Below are 12,870 nucleotides of genomic sequence, written 5' to 3'. Positions count from 1 at the left end.
ACGAAGTGATGGACGAAGTCGCGCGTCGCTACCTCCCCATCGGGCAGTCCGGGCCAGAAGATTACCCGGCCTATGGCGGCAAGGCGGACGAGGAGCTCGATGCCCCCTTCTCCGTCTCGGAAGTCAGAGCGGCCCTTCAAGGCCTCAACGGAAGATCGGCGCCCGGGCCGGATGGAATCTCGAACAGACTCCTTCGAAATTTAGACGAAGGCTTGATCGAACTGCTCACAAAAGAAATAAACGATGTCCGGGAGGCCGGCATTGTACCGGATGCCTGGAAAGAAGCCTCGGTGATCCTAATTCCGAAGCCGGGCAAGACACCAGCCATAGACAGCCTGCGACCCATTTCGCTCACATCTGGCGTGGGCAAGGTGGCGGGGCATGTCATCCACAACAGAATATCGAGGCATGTCGAGGAACGACACCTCCTCCCGCCGAATATGGTCGGCGTCAGACCCTCGCTGTCCACTCAAGAGGTCATGCTGCTGATCAAGAGGCAGATAGTCGACGTGGTCACGAGAGACGTCCGCGGCATCATGGCGCTGGACATCGACAAGGCCTTCGACACGGTCAAGCACAAGCAGGTCCTCGACTCTGTGACGAGATTGAACCTCGGCGAACGCTTTCACGCGTACGTGAGCTCTTTCCTAAGTGATCGCAAGGCCACGATCAAATTGGGCCAGATCAAGTCGGACGGATACGCACTGGGAGCCTGCGGCACGCCGCAGGGTGCGGTGTTATCTCCACTGTTCTTCAACATCTCCATGAGAGACCTATCAGTCCGACTCGACCGAATCGGGGCCGTCAATCTCAATTACACTATCTACGCGGACGACATCACCGTCTGGTGCGGCGGTGGGTCGGACGCAGCGGTGGAGCGGGCCCTGCAAGAGGCCTTGCAAGTCACGGAAGAATTCCTCGAGGGCACGGGACTTGTCCTCTCGCCGACTAAGTCGGAACTCTTGCTGTATCGACCCGACAGAAAAGGCTGCAAGTTCGACACGATGCTGGACCAAGTACCGATCGAACTCAGAACGAAGACGGGTCAGCGCATCCAGAGGGTGGATTCTCTGAGAGTGCTCAGACTGGTCCTCAATGCAAAGGGCAGCAACGCGCAAACGATCGCGCGCCTGAGTGCGAAGACGGAGAACATGCTCAGACTTGTTTCGCGAGTGACGAGCAGGAGGGGGGGCATCAGCGAAGCCAACCTCATAAGGATCTTCCACGCCTTCCTTATGAGCCATATCAACTACGTGGCTTCTGCGCTAAACTGGTCACGTTCGGAGGAGAACAAGATCGACGCACTCACGAGGAAGAGTATTAAACGAGTCCTCGGCATCCCCATGACGACCAGCACGGAGAAGTTGATGCAACTCGGGGTCCACAACACCCTGAGCGAAGTCGTCGAAGCGCAGAAAACGGCACAGATCGTTCGCCTCTCTACCACCAAGGCCGGCCGCCGAATACTCGAGATGGCGGGTCTGGCAGCCATGGCCGAGGAGTCGTGCGCCGTCCCGCTTTGCCAGAGTGAAAGCGAAACCTTTCGAGTCTCCCCCTTCCCGAGGAATGTTCATCCACGGCACAACGAGGCCCGGCGCGCAGCCAGAGCCCGAGCACTCATCAGGACTGCCCTGCAAACCCCAGAGCTCGCGTCCTTTGTCGACGCGCCGCGGTATCCCGGATCAAACTCGTACGTGGCCACGGCGGTTGACCCCCAGGGCAAGATCCTGAATGCGGCGTCTATACAGCGCTCGACGGCGTCCGTCGCAGAGCAAGTCGCAGTGGCGCTGGCGCTGTGCGAACCTAAGCGCACGCAGATCTTCACGGACTCCAGGTCGGCGGCGATGGCCTTTCTCGCCGGCTCGGTCTCGGTCGAGGCTGCGGCGGTGCTGAGGACCCGCAAGACTGGCACGGCCCGTCATGTCATCACTTGGTTCCCGGCTCAGATGGGGCGGAACGTCTCCCCCGGCTCGATTAACCCTAATGAGCCGGCCCACGACCAGGCGCAAGGTCTCATCAACCGCGCCAGTCCGAGGGGCCCGGCTTCGCAGGGGATCGACCGAACCAGGGACCCGCTGCTTACTTTCCACGAGATCACTACTCATTACGAGCTGGGACGCAGACAGTATCCGGCTCCTCACCCGAAGCTGGGCAGACCCCAGGCATCGGTGCTGAGAATGCTGCAGACGGGCTCCTTTCCGTCTCGCTCGAGGCTGAGCCACTACACTCCGGGTGTGGATCCCCGCTGCCCAGACTGCGGCGAGGAACGGTCGACATTGAACCACATGCTGTGGCAATGTTCTGCGTTGCGCCACTCGCCTTTAAAACGACAAGAAGACTGGGATGAAGCCGTCAAGAGAAACGACCTTCAAGTCCAGCTTCGGGCTGTCCAAAGGGCCTGCGACAGGGCTGAAGATCACGGTCTTCCGCCCCCGGCGCAGGTGCGGCCTGCGACTACGACAACGTAGTCCCTTAGGACCAATTAAAGTTTCTTGTCTGTCTGCCTGTTGCACCCTTTAGGCTCCACCGCGCCAGCCGTCCTGAATGATCCTTTAAATTTGCTAGCCAACACAAGGCGTGATGGTCGCTGATGACTTTGAATGGCCTGCTATAGGTAAGAGCGAAATTTCGCTGTAGCCCAAACGATGGCGAGGCATTCCTTTTTGGTTGTAGAATAATTGCCTTCCGCTTTTGACAACGACCGGCTGGCGTAAGCCATCACATGTTCATGTCCATCTTCTCTATGGACTAGGACGGCACCGAGGCCTAGGCTACTGGCGTCAGTGTGGATTTCGGTATCAGCGTCCTCGTCGAAGTGCGCAAGTACGGGTGGCGAGTGCATCCGTCGTTTGAGTTCTGGAAATGGGTCGGCCTGCGGCGTTTCCCACTTGAACTCGACGTCACATTTAATTAGCTGTATCAGCGGCTCAGCGATGCGTGAAAAGTCCTTGACGAAGCGCCTGTACAAGGCTCACATGGCAACGAATCTACGCACTGCGTTCTTGTCGGTGGGCTGCGGGAGCTTTGCGATGGCAGCCGTCTTCTGCGGGTCGGGACGGACTCCAGACTTGCTGATGACGTGGCGTAGGAACAGACGCTCATCGTAAGCGAAGCGGCACTTTTCTGGCTTCAGAGTGAGCCCTGATGACTTGATGGCCTCTAGTACTGTCGCAAGCAGCCTAAGGTGATCGTCGAAACTACCGGCGAAGACGACGACGTTATGCAAGTAAACAAGACAGGTCTGCCACTAAAATCCTGCTAACACAGTGTCCATGACGCGCTGGAACGTTGCAGCCGCCGAGCGCAGTCCGAATGGCATGACCTTGAACTCATAGAGGCCGTCTGGCGTGATGAAGGCGGTCTTTTTGTGATCTCTCTCATCGACTTCTATTTGCCAGTAGTCAGACTTGAGATCCATCGCCGAGAAGTATTTCGCGTTGCAGAGTCGATCTAATGCGTCGTCTATCCGTGGTAGGGGGTATACATCCTTTTTCGTGATCTTGTTCAGTCGACGATAATCAACGCAGAAACGTAAGGTTCCGTCCGTTTTCTTCACCAAGACAACAGGGGATGCCCACGGGCTTTTCGACGGCTGAATGATGTCGTAGCGCAGTATTTCGTCGACTTGTTCTCCTATGGCTTCACGTTCTCGCGGCGAAACTCGGTAAGGGCATTGGTGCAGTGGTCGAGCGCACTCCTCTGTGATTATGCGATGCTTTGCGATGGTGTTTGTCGAATCCTCGATGACGTCGAAAAACAGCCTTTCTATTGTCGGAGCAGATTTCTGAGCTGTTGTTACTTAATCATGGGGAGACTTGGATTAATGTCGTAGTCTGGTTCGGGAACCATGATCGTGGGGATAGATGCGGCGGAATACGAGAGGACAAACGCATTACCTGTTTGCAGGATTTCCTCGATGTATGCGATGGTCATGCAATTGTTGATGTGCTTGAACTCCTGGCTGATGTTTGTCAGCAACAATTCAGTTTTCCCTCCATATAGTCGAGCGATCCCTCTTGCGACGCAACTTTCACGGTCTAGCAGTAGACGTTGGCCACCCTAGATGACGCCTTCTACGTCGCCAGAAGTTTTGGTGGCGACGGAAATGACAATGCTGGAGCGAGGCCGGATGCTGACTTGACTTTCGAGCACGCTTAAGGCATGGTGACTACAAGAACTCTCCGGCGGTATCGCTCGATCTTCTGACAGCGTTATCGACTTCGACTTCAGGTCGATGATTTCGCCGTGTTGGTTCAGGAAGTCCATGCCGAGTCCATGCCGAGTCGTGTCATGAACGGTAATTCTTGCCGTGCAGATTCCAGTCGGCGTGATGAGGTGTCCTCCAGCGGTCCGAATATGAGGGCCTTGCCATGCAGTGTTAACGTTCTTCAACTGGGCGGCGATGGGTCCACTCATGACGGAGTAATCGGCTCCTGTGTATATTAAGGCGGTGACGGCATGGCCGTCGAGAAGCACGTCGAGGTCGGTGGTTCTTTGTCTTGGGTTACAATTAGGTGTTGACGTCGGATCACGGCTGCGTCGCGTTGGCCTGTGGCTGGTACGTGGCGTCGTCAGGTCGTTTTTCGTAAGCGTATTCTTTGCTTCCAGACTTCATCGGGACGGCGGCGTGTCGTTATGTCGTCGAGGTGTTTTCTTTGGCGTCTTTGTCGGCGGCGGAGGTTCTTCGTCAGTTCGACGAACAGCAACCGCACCTCCATCGGTTGCTGTTTTTAGTTTTCCGGATATGGGCTCGCAGACCAGCTTCGCCGCAGTGGTTGCAGAGCGGACGGTGGTCGGGGGCGCGCCAAATGTCCGTCTTCCTCGCGTAGGTGCGGTGGGCGACTGGTGGTCGTGCTGGCGGCAGCGGCGGCGGACGACAGAATTGCGGCGTTACAGGGCCCTGGCCTGGTCGCGGAGTGGGAAATTGACGGCGTGCGACGGCGGCGTAGGTCATCGCTTCTGGCTGGGGCTGCGGTAATTCCCAGCGATCACTGAACCTCATCTTTCACGATGTCAGCGTTCGAGGCTACATGAGGCTGCGACGAAGGCAAGTCCTTGTGCAGTTCTTCGCTCACAATAGTCCTGATGGTCTCTTGGAGATCAGCGGAGCCCAGTGCTTGGATGGTGCACTGAGGCGTGAGCACTTGGCGGTTATATTGCCTAGTGCGCATTTCTAAAGTTTTCTCAATCGTCGTAGCCTCTGTCAGGAACTCAGCTACAGTCTTAGGTGGGTTTCGGATTAGTCCGGCGAAAAGTTCTTGTTTTACGCCTCGCATGAAGAAACGCAATTTTTTTCTCTTCAGATATTTCCGGGTCGGCGTGCCGGAAAAGACGGGTCATGTCTTCTGTGAAGATGGCGATGGTCTCATTGGGTAGTTGGCCTCGGGTTTCCAGCAGAACTTCGGCCCTTTCTTTTCGGACAGCGCTCGTGAACGTCCTCAGGAAGTAACTGTGGAACAGGTCCCATGTTGCAAGGGTGGACTCCCGGTTCTCGAACCAAGTCCTCGCGGCATCTTCCAAGGAGAAGTACACATGTCGTAGCTTATGCTCAGAGGTCCAGTTGTTGAAAGTCGAGATCCTTTCAAAGGTTTCGAGTCAGTTTTCCGGATCCTCGACGTAGTTTAAAGGAATATAGGGGGCTCTCTGGGTTGTTGAAGCACGATGGGTGACACTGGGGTTGCCATTGTGGTTCTCTTGGTCACAGTCTTCTTGGTCTTCTCAGGTAGATGTCCGAGCTCCGAGGGCAGCTGTTGTAGACGACGGCTTGCTCGATGGTGTGGGACTACGTTGGCGCTCTCTTCGCGGTCCAGGCTTGGATCAAGGCTTGTCGGGGTACATGGACGAAAAGCACCTCCACCAGATGTCACGCGGTAGGGACGGTAAAGCACACAGTAGCAATACTGCGAAAGACAAAACTAGCTTTTATTGGGCGAACTTGTGCCCACAAAGACAGGCTACACTTAAAGCACAACGATCCTCCACACCATATTTAACTTCCCACGTGCAAACACCAGGCAAGCAACTAACTTCTTAAACTAACTTAACCCTTCCTTATTGCAGCAATGTATGCGGTGAACGATTAATAGAGTTCTTTGGTGCTATAACTTGGAACACTGTGCCTGTAGGAATAAAAGTAACCAGAAATTTTGACCTTGTATGTAAACGCTTCGTCTTGTCTAGCCAAACGTAATAGCTCTTCCTTGAAAAAAGTACTTGTTCATGTAAAAAATGCTGTTACTCATTGAGCAGATATGTATTTGGTTGACCTGTATATGTACTTTTGTGTGTTGGACCAGCTACTAGCCACGTAGGCTATTGGTCCAACTATTTTTGTACACATTACTTGATTTGTTTAAATAAAGCTCACTTCTTGATTGATTGATTGATTGATTGATTGATTGATTGATGGAGTGACTGATTGATTGATGGATTGATTGATTGATTCATTCATTCATTGATAGCGGTGAACACAGTCGGCGATCGTCGAAAATCTGATCAGCGGGTCAAGCGAGTCGGCTTTTATAGATCAGCCGTCGAATGTTTCAGAGTAATCGCTGGGAGCCGCATGCCTTCCACAAAGATCTACGCAATTCGCGTCGCGCATACAGGCAGTGAGATTACACAAGGTTCAGCGACAACGGACAGTGGATGGAACCATCGATAACATTCGATAAAGTTCCGAAACAAGCAAGCGCGTCCTGCGCTGTGCAATAACATTTGTTATGCGGTGAAACGTGCCGCCCGCTAAAGACAAGTAGACGTGTCAATATTGTTAGGCTTTTGCGTGAACTTTATTTAGAAGTACTTTTGATACCATGAACTGTGATTTCGTCCGCATTATGAGGTAATGTTTATATCAACCGCAAATCATAGGCCTCCATGGGGACGTCCAATTATTTTAGAGGACGCAAATAAAGGAAAGGGAAACAAATTACGGTTGCATGACGAAACAGCTGCTTGACATTACGGGATAAAGCTTCCCGCCAACTTTCACGGAACATTACCGCGCTTTTGGCATTAGTCTATTTCCTTAGCGCACTTGGCACATATAGGAAAGAAGGTCCCATGTCCTGCTACTTTTCTAGAGAACGTAATCTCAGTAGACCGATTTTATTTCGAACACATTCTTTCTTTACTTTTGGGATACTTTATAGTTTGAAACAGCCTGCCTTTAATAAGTCGGCATATACAAGAGCATTTCTTGACGGGCCACACATTTATTCAACCAGACAACATTTTACAACTAAGAAATGTTTATTCAAGTCTTGCTAAATATTCCCTGTATGGCACTTGCTGTAATTGTTGATGTATATATAAGTAGCTTTTTGCGTGAACTCTAATTACAAGTGCTTCTTATACCAGAAATTGTGATATAGTCAGCAATATAACCTATTGTTTTTATCAACTGCACATCATAGGCATCCATGGTGATCTCCCTTGCGTTAATCGGCGCCATTCTAACGAGCTGGAGTGGTTCCTTCACCATCAGTTGCGTGTGCTTGAGGATGGTCCAAGGACTACCAAGACACTGCCCTCCATGTACTGCCCTCCATGTACTCGGCTCCAGTAACAACGTCACGTGCTTTACATCTGCTTTATTTGTGCCATAGAATGCGGGTGATTATGCTTAAACATTTACGAACGGCTTCACTGACGGCAGACCTACCCGAAGACTAGAACTTTTGAGGGATATCAAATAAGTTCGCAGAGATACTGCTGCAGTTCCTGCCCAACGTAGAGCTTTAAGCTTTTGTTCTCCTTTCTTCTCCATGTACCTTGCGACAAATCCTCACAAATGAAAAAATAAAGATACAATATCCTAGCTTCATTATTGAGTTCAATAAAATGACTACCGAGTTATGTGTGATGCTAGATTATGTTCGCTTTTTCTTTTGATAACCCACCTTTCAGCACTGCCATTTAGAGTCCCCATAAAACACTTTTCATAAAACTTATCTCACGTACCCACGCTAGAGACCTACAGCCTTCCTGTCGCCGTCGATTTTAAACGCACTGGCAAGGCATGTGCGACAATGAGGGTATTTATATAAAACAAAAGACTATAAGGAGGTTGACCGTAATACTGCCGGCGTAGGCAAGGTGGCGATATGTCTAAGATTCCGCCACCACGCACTTCGTCCTCCCAGGACTACCCCTGATACTCCTCACCAATGCTCATTCTCTTGTATATAGAGTGTAAAGAGTGCAACAGACTTGTCTTCATTCATGTAACTACGGAGTCGGGCCCACCCTGGCTTCAACCAAACGAATGAAGCCGAGCTATCATCTCTCCCGTTTTCTGCCACTGTTAATATTACCCGAAATGTAAAGAACTTTATACCGCGGTAAGGAAACTTAGACCACATGCCCTGGTTCTTGTGTTCTTTTTTCTATTTTTCCTTTAAGGCGTACTGCAAGGCACAATTTCCGGACATCTACTCTTTCCAATATACATTACACATGCTGCTACTGAGATCTCCTTCAATAATGGATTGTTTGCTGAATACTCTGTCATTTTCGACCCATAACAAACAGTTTCGATATTAACGTGCTTTCAAATAACCTCAAGCATATTGAATTATGGTGTAACGAATGACTAATAACCTTAAATACTATTAAAAAGATTGCTAGTCTCTTTTCCTCGTAGACAGCTTCTCCAATCAGCAAAATACATCACATCCACTCAGCAATAACAGCCATTAAGTTGTGCATATACCTCGGTATTACCATCTCAGAAAAACTAACTTGACGACGTGACATAACTAACATAGCCAATGCCGCCAATAGCCGCCGCAACCTAAGACGCGCTCACCATCAGTGGGATTATTAGGTTACGTTTTATTTGTTCTCCCCTAGGTTAGAATATATGCATGCTTTGTTTCGGATCTCAGTCAACATAACCTGCCTAATTTACTCCAGTGAGCTCGAAATCAAGAAGCTCAGTTTATTTATTCTGGATATGTTTACCAATCAAGCCTTTCTGAACTTAATGCCCATACCAGTTCCACTACGACATCGTAACTTTAGACAGTGCTTTTAGACAAATTACACCACCCGCCAGTTCAAATTTCAGCTGTTTGAATGGCTCCTCACCTGTGCGGCGACATAAATCATGCTGAAGCCGTATTTTCTACCGAGAATCAACGCTAGTTTTTTTTTTTTTTTATGACAACAGCATGCAAGGAACTGGAAAGGCTTGGTACCAATGCTATGCATCATTCATAATTTCAAAGCTGTGCTCGTGTAACTGTTTTAGCCAACTCCGCCCATCCCTCATGTAATCTCTGGGGCTCTTTAGGTGCAAGTGAAATAAAACGGTTCAGTGTCTACGCACCGAGGGCCACGAAAGAACACACTGACGAATGCATCCCCAGAAACTGCGCTGGCTTGCTTAGAGAAGCTGTTCAGAATATTATTTTGTCCGACAAGGTATTAGCGTGTGCTGTGTTTCAGCATCTTTTACGAACTGGCAAGACGTCGTGCCCGCTGCATTTCGAAAGGCTTTCAGGCAAGCAAATACGCGCCTTGTTGCGTTATCACGAAAGAAACGTTAGGGCCGGACGCTTAACAGGATGAACAGCTACGCACTTGACCAATGGTAATTCTCAAATTACTAGCACTTAGACTTGTATTGTTGGAACTAATACATTGGGACACATTATTGTCCTAGCGGCGAGGCTCTTCATACACTCCTTTCTTCAGATTTCGAGCACTTGTCGATGCAATCATTTCACAGCTTCTCTACTTTCAATGGAAAAAAGGAGATGCACATGTGCGCCTGAAATAAAATTGTTCTCAATAGTTCCTAGCAGCGTTTGATGCGATTCGTTCGGCTCACTTCTTGACTCTATATCGCTGCAACTGCTGTGTAGAGCTGGCATAAGGTAGCGTAGCCACATTGTTTCATCAAAAGACCGGCCATCGCGAGGTCCTGTTCATGTCGCATTCAACAGCGTCATTACCACGGTTTCTAGGAAATGTACGTTTTTTAGGTGAATCTCATTGTGCACGCTGCAAAGATTTTCAGACCAAATAAACGCGTGAACAAGCTGCGCAGCCTTTACCGCACGTACACATGCTTCTATATATATATATATATATATATATATATATATATATATATATATATATATGCGCTGTTTCCGGACGTACAGATACCTCAAGCAATAGTAAAACTTTACAACTATTTAGCTGTCGAGTAAAGCATTTATTTTTTTTCCCAGCACAATTCGCGAATAGAATTAGCTATTTGATGAGGTGGTATGTACGCTTAACTTCTTAGACAACACTGATAGCAGGGTCTTAACCTGGTACCCTGTAGTACGCCATTATACTGTTCTGTCTTCTACCCTGTTTTAACTTTTGTCTACCAACTATACTTTTAGCCGCCATGTTTTTCTTTTCTTAGATTGGGCTGGCAATTTTAGAGTGCAGCTCTTCGCCGCCTGTTCCTGCGTTTAGCGTTGGCGTCCCTCGGCGTAACCGAGCGAACGATGAAAGAGCGAACGCGGTGCGAAGCAGGAGACGAAAGTATGGCAAAATGGCCTTGTTGTCAGATCTTAAATGGCAGAAGTTGTGGGGATGCGCGACTCTCACGCGTCCCCTGATATATTGTTTTCCCGCACGGCTCGCGTGGCCTGGCGCCCGCGGTGGTCGGAGTGGTTGAAGCGCAGTACGAGAGATGGCGCGAGTGTTGCGCTGCTAACGCCGCTGACAGGCGGGGTTACTTGGGCGCCGAAAGACAAGGCGCTTCATCTTTGGTTCGGAACAGCAAGCAGTACGGACGTGTCTGACCGCGCGTGCGCCGATCCATGCTTCTGCGATACCGTCTCGCGTGGCCGCCTTGGAACACGCCACCGTTCACGTGACCGTACATGCGAACGACCAGGCGTTGGGATCCAGCATGAGGCGAACATATTCGCTCGCTATCCGGTCGCGGTGAGTCGGACTTCTAGATTTGTCGCGCGCCCATCGGCATGTTTTCAGGATAGCAACTCGGCTAGCAGGCATTGATCTATGAAAGGTGCAATAAATGCCCTTGTGATTGTTTGCTCTACTGTGTTGTCGTTCCTTTGTCCCAAGAGCGAGGATAGCAACTCGGCTAGCAGGCACTGATCTGTGAAAGGTGCAATAAATGCCCTTGTGATTGTTTGCTCTACTGTGTTGTCGTTCCTTTGTCCCAAGAGCACGGAGGAGAATCCCACAAAGTTGAGCGCTTAGTAAAGACGGTGACAAGAAAGTAGACACACGGACACACGGGCGCCCGTGTGTTCGTGTGTCCTCGTCTTTACTAAGTTCTCCACTACTGTCAAAGGGAAATGAAAAATAACGATAGAGAAGAGAGCGCGAGGAGGAAAGTGGAGGAGGGTGCAGCCCAACCATGACGCGGAAAGTGGAGGAAGAGGGTATGGCGAGAGCGTGAGAAGAAAAGTGTAGTGCCGCGCAAGATGGGCTCAGCGGCGAGGACCGCTACGAGACGGCGCCAGAGTAGCGCACCATCGTCTGTTCACCGATGGCATGTGGTGGAAATGTATGGAAACAAAGTGCAGGTCTGTCTGCGGCGGCTGCTGTGAATCGCGCGCAGGCGTCACCCATGCGCTGCATCTTGCAATCTCCCGATTAGCGAGGCAGTCTCGCCACACTTCGCTCCGTTTTCAATGTGCCGCATGAGCTACATTGTCCGCGCCAGCGAATATATCGCCAAACCAAAGCATCTATAGAGCTCCGCTCAATTTTGGCATCAGGGAGTATCGCAATCGTTGCTGAATTTTTTTTTTTTTGAAATTTCGCTTGCATTGATACACCCGCCCTACCATTATGTCCTAAAGGCGCTTTAGGTTTTCGAAATAATTCAATAAAATAAACAAGATTGCATGGTGCCCAACTCACCTCTCAAGAAACGTTAAGATTACAATGCCACTTTCAGCTAAACTCTGCCTGCGGCATTCTAACATGAGGAAAATTTCTGTAATGATAATTTTTAAGACGGCTTCTTTCCTTTCTAACGATTTCGGAAGCCAAAGAGAGCAGTGTATGTTATCGAAATACTATTCGATCCGATCGGAGTTTTCGGGTCATGTGTCATTCACAGCAGAAAACTTTATCAGCACCCCCATGGCAGATGATAATTACGGCAACTCCGCCAACAAGTGATGCTAGTGTTGCAATTAAGAAAGAATTGTGCTGAGCTGTGCAAATATTCGAAGTATTAGTGAAAATTGCCAAAGAGAATTCTATAAATGTTCAAACCTTGCTCTTATAGAAAAGCACAAAACCGAGAAAGTTGTATCTCAAGAAACATTTCAACGAGATACGTCATTTGTCCATTTCATCATTTTGTTACTGCAGAAAATGTTACGAATTTTTATTACAAGACTACTGCCGGGAATGTAGTGTCTGTATTCTACTGGAAATACTACGTTTCTTAAAGCACAAGTACCTAAGCCGAAAAATATACTGCAGTATTTTTTGCGCATGTGATTAAAAAAAGAAGGAAGTATCCGTGTTTGTAAAATTCCAATATCCTTGTTGTTATAAATATTTTTCAGCAATAGAGAAATCGATTTTACTTGCTTAAGACCATTGTATAGGCATTTACTTCGGTAGTTGAGGAACCGCTTTGCTTTAGTCATTTTTCATATTCGTAATCACGAGCCTTTTTACACTAAGTTGCATTATTATGAGAGATTGTTGCTATAGAGAATATTCTTTAGCGCCCATGTAATGTTCTATTGAACGAAACTATTCACAGTGGTATTGCCGTTGGCATGGAGGCTGCAGTGATGCCGATCTTCTATAGTCTATCGTCCAAAATTTGCCCCCCTGTAGACGATAAACCGACCTCGCTGTCCACCTAACGCGAGACGTGAA

General features: G+C 49.3%; 1 long non-coding RNA gene across 1 annotated transcript in view; it reads right to left on the bottom strand.

The window, feature by feature from the left end:
• Positions 1–9,557, bottom strand: part of LOC140216656 (uncharacterized) — a 58,008-nt gene extending 48,451 nt beyond the window's left edge. The window contains exon 1 of the long non-coding RNA XR_011893232.1: positions 9,335–9,557. This is a non-coding gene — a long non-coding RNA (uncharacterized lncRNA). The remainder of the gene's footprint in view (positions 1–9,334) is intronic.
• Between the last annotated feature and the right edge of the window lie 3,313 nt (positions 9,558–12,870).

Source organism: Dermacentor andersoni, chromosome 3 (assembly GCF_023375885.2).
Source record: "Dermacentor andersoni chromosome 3, qqDerAnde1_hic_scaffold, whole genome shotgun sequence".
Taxonomy (NCBI): domain Eukaryota; kingdom Metazoa; phylum Arthropoda; class Arachnida; order Ixodida; family Ixodidae; genus Dermacentor; species Dermacentor andersoni.
Note: the sequence above shows the minus strand (reverse complement) of the source record. Positions and strands in the feature narration are given on the sequence as shown.